This window comes from Mandrillus leucophaeus, unplaced genomic scaffold, assembly GCF_000951045.1.
Source record: "Mandrillus leucophaeus isolate KB7577 unplaced genomic scaffold, Mleu.le_1.0 Scaffold134, whole genome shotgun sequence".
In the NCBI taxonomy this organism is placed as follows: domain Eukaryota; kingdom Metazoa; phylum Chordata; class Mammalia; order Primates; family Cercopithecidae; genus Mandrillus; species Mandrillus leucophaeus.
The window spans coordinates 2647933-2652220 of NW_012101299.1; positions in this window are offsets into that span (position 1 = coordinate 2647933).

Genomic DNA, 4288 nt, shown 5'->3' on the forward strand with positions numbered 1-4288 from the left:
TTCCCTCTCACCCGGATGCTGGTGTTGGTGTCTGTGCTGGGGTTCAGGGGGCGCTGGCGACCAGCTCCAGCCCACTCTCCACCTGCAGCACCCTCTCCTTTCTTACATAGAAACAGGACCACCCTTCTCAGTCAGTGCCATTTCCTTTGGTCCCCTTGAGTTTGATGGAAGACATGAGGCTCCCTTGACAGGCCTCTCCCTTCCTTCGTGGGACAGCCTATGGGTCAGTGGCTGTGAGAGTCGAAGCAGATTGGGACATGGTGGCACCCTTTCTGTCATCCCTCTGGTCCAGGCCAGTTTGCAGAGCTTGACAGAGCCACCCAGCAGCACCCTGGGGAAGAGCACAGTGGCCATGGAAGCACTGTTGGGTATGTGGGAAGAAGGCACATGCGAGGTTCCGGTGTGTTCATCCCTGAGAGCAGGTTTCATAGGCTCACTGCCAGGGCTGGAAGCAGGCCGTCCAGGCAGGTGCGGGAGGGCCGCACAGCCATTCTTCATGCTCTTCACCTCTGTGTAATGCACATGTGAATTCTAGTGACGTAATTGAGAAGAAAATGTACTGTTGTTTCATTTGTGTGATTTCGTATCAAAAAATGTGTTTGAACTATATTGTATGTAATTTGGAAGTCATGTTAATAAAACCTTGCAGTTTCCACTCTGGTTCCGTAACGCAAATGGGTGCCTTCCACAAGCAGGGTGGCCTGCAGTGGGCAGACGGTGGCTGCTTTCAAAGGTAACATTTTATCACCCTGTTTTCCCCGTTCTCGTAAGGATGAAAAGGAAAGTGCCTTAGTTTGGACCCAAGTAAGGGAGGAAGAAAGCAAGAGAAGAGGCAAATTTGGGAAATTGAAATGGAGGAGGAAGCGATAGGTAACAAAAGTGAAATGTGTTGGGTGAATTTCTCAAATCCGATTTAATTTTTAAGCGTAAATCATAATCTGAGAATGCCATGTGATTAGAACCCAAAGCAATTTTCTTCCACTTCAATCCATAGTCCAAGAATAAGTCATTCCTTATTTTTAAAACCTGGACTTTGGGTAATGGGATCTTTACAGAACATGGGCAAAAAACGACTTGACGTTTCAGGGAGAAAATGGGGCTTTCTTTGAATTAAGGGGACACTCAAGAGTGGTAGTTCCTTTGAAGAAGGTATTGTTATTTCCCATCATTGCTCCCCGAGCAGTGCCTGGCATGCTGGAGGTCTTGATGTGTCTTTATTTAGTGCAACCAATTGCGTAAGGCAGTGTATTTGTGGCAGGCCCCGGGGTGTCCCTGGGCACAGGGGCCTTTGGAGGTTTGGAAGTGGTTTAGGTGTGTGGCACTGGTAACTCCTATTGAAACATGGCAGCTGAGTCCTGAAATCTCACCCTCGGCGGTTTCTGCCTGTTTCACCTGGAGTGCAGTGGTGTAATCACGGCTCAGTGTAGCCCTGACTTCCTGGGCTCAGCTGATTCCACCTCAGCTTCCCCAGTAGCTGGGACCACAGGCGTGCACCACCGTACCCAGCTAAGTTTTAATATTTTTAGAGACAGACTTTCGCCATGTTGTCCGGTTTGGTGTTGAACTCCTGGCCCCAAATGATCTGCCTGCCTTCGCCACCCAAAGTGCTTGGATTACAGTTGTGAGCCACTGTGTACACCCGGTCCTTTTCTTATTCAAACATGTATTTGCATGTTTTGAAAGAGTGACTTACAGTCATGTCTGAAGGGAAAACTAAGTGATAGTTCTGTAGAAAACACACAGTGCTGACAATTGGTGGCTCTAGGAACAGAAGCACAGAACCATGCGTTGTACACCTTGAGGTGCAGCTCATTGCTGTGTGCTTAAAAGAAATGAGAAGCACAGCAGTTTTGAAGCTTCACGCTCAAAAATGAAGCTTTCTTGCTGACCTTTGGTGTTGCCTGTAGGCTGCAGCAAGAGGGCAGAGGTCCCTGCGGCTGTTCTCTAGGGCCGGACGCCGATCCAGACAGGAAAGTCAGTCGGGCATTCTGGCCGTGTCATCGCACCAGGCTGCAGAGCTGGACACTGAGGAAACCCCTCCAGAAAGCAAGCCCCACCTCCCGGCAATACCGCAGGTGACTGGAGGACAGGGCAGACGGAGAGGAGTCCTCCTCTGATTCCAAGTAACAGCTGCTGTTGAGAAGAGGAGGTGTAATGAAAACCCACACCTAAGCTCTTTACCCAGCTTCGAAAGCAAGCCTGGATGTTTTCAATCTCAGATGCTAGTCTGTTTTTTCCCTAAAATTGACAATGGAGATAATTTTTTCTCGCCACCAAAGGGGAGCACCTGTGGATGGTGTCTGAAGAATACCATGTTTTATTTTTTTTATTTTTTATTTTTTTTTTTGAGACAGGGTCTTTGTCACCCAGGCTGGAGTGCAGTGGTGCAGTCTCAACTCACTGCAGCCTTGACCTCCTGGGCTCAAGAGACCCTCCCCTCTCAGCCTCCCGAGTATCTGGGATTACAGGCGTGCACCACCACACCTGGTTAATTTTTGTATTTTTTGTAGAGATGGGGTTTCACCATGTTGCCCAGGCTGGTCTTGAACTTCTGAGCTCAAGTGATCCACCTGGTTTGGCCCTTTAAAGTTCTGGGATGACAAGCATGAGCCTTCCAGTGCTGCCCCTGGCTTAGGCTTCTTCCCTGGCCCTTACATTGCCAGTGTGCACCTCAGTCACCAAAGGCAGGCTGTGCCCCCGAGATGATGGCACCATCCTGGCCAGGGAGACACTGATGACAATCATTCAGATGATGTCATGTGAAGCTTCCTGAAATTTTCTCTTCCATTAGTCTTCGGATTAATCAGAGGAAAACGCTTATATAACAAAATTAATAGATTAAAACCCCAGTTCTTAGAAAAAAAATCAATGAAATAGACAAACCGCTAACTCATTAAGAAAAAAGAATGTACAAATAAAAAGAAACACAAGGAAGGAATTACTATTGATAAAAAGGAGTTTTTAAATTGTAAAACATGTAACATCAAAATTATACATCAATATGTATGATTTTAACTGTCAGTGTCCACTTCTATGGCATATGTTCACATTGCTGCACAGCTGTCCCCACTATCCATCTCCAGAACCGTTTCATCTTACAGAACTGATACTCTGTCCGCATGAAGCACAAACTCTCATCCCCTTTCCCTGAGCCCCCAGCACCCCCCACTCCACTTTCTGCCTCTCAATTTGACGACTCTAAGTGCCTCACGTGGGTGGGATCCTATGGTACTTACCCTTTTGTGACTGTCCTATTTCACTTGGCGCGATATCCTCAAGGTCCGTCATGTAACAGCCTGCATCAGGATTCTCTTCCTTCTCAAGTCAGAGTCATATTCCATTATAAACACAGAGCGCATCTGTTACCCATTCACCCATCAGTGGACGCTTGGGACGCTTGACAGTGACGCAGGCCGTTATGAACATGAGTGTGCACACATCTTTTCAAGACCCTGCTTCCAATTCTCTTGTGGCTGTATGAGGGTGTGGAAATGCTGGGTCTCATGGCAGTTCTATGTTTAATTTTTGGGAAGCTGGCATCCTCTTTTCCACCGCAGCCGCCACATTTGACATCCCCACCAACAGCGCTCAAGGGTCTCTTCCATTTCGCCACATCTTCACCAACATGTGCCGTTTTATGTTTCTCTGTTTTTTTGTGTCATAGCCACCCTAATGGGTGTGAGGGGGAGTCTCATTGTGGTTTGGAGTTGCATTTCCCTAAGGGCTAGTGAGGTTGGGCATCTTCTCATATGCTTGTGGGTCGTTTGTGTCTCTTCTGTGGAGAAACACCTTTTCAAGTGCTTTGCCCATAAGAGAGATTTTGTAAGCAATAAAAGACTACTTTGTAGATCTTTTTGCAGATCATTTAAAAATCTATGTGATATGGATAATTTCGCGGGATAAACAGTGTATCAGTTTCAACTGCTGTGGAGAACTAAAGCTCATACCAGCCAATCTCCACAGAAAAAATAAAGAAAATTGTAAAAAAACAAAACAAACAAAAAACAAAAACAAAACAAAAACTAGGCACACAGAAAGGCCTACATGTTACAGAGGAATTCTAAATGTTTAGAGACCAGATATAACTTACGCTGCATAAATTGTTCCAAAGCATTTAAATAGAAAATTTCCACGTCTTTTTAATGAAGCAAATGTATCAGTTATATCTAAACCTGGAAGAGATGGCACAGAAAAGATGACCAACCGATAATGTTTATGAATATTGATGCAAAAAAATCCTAAATAAAGTACTGGTGAACCGAATACTACATTAAGAAACAAGGCTGGG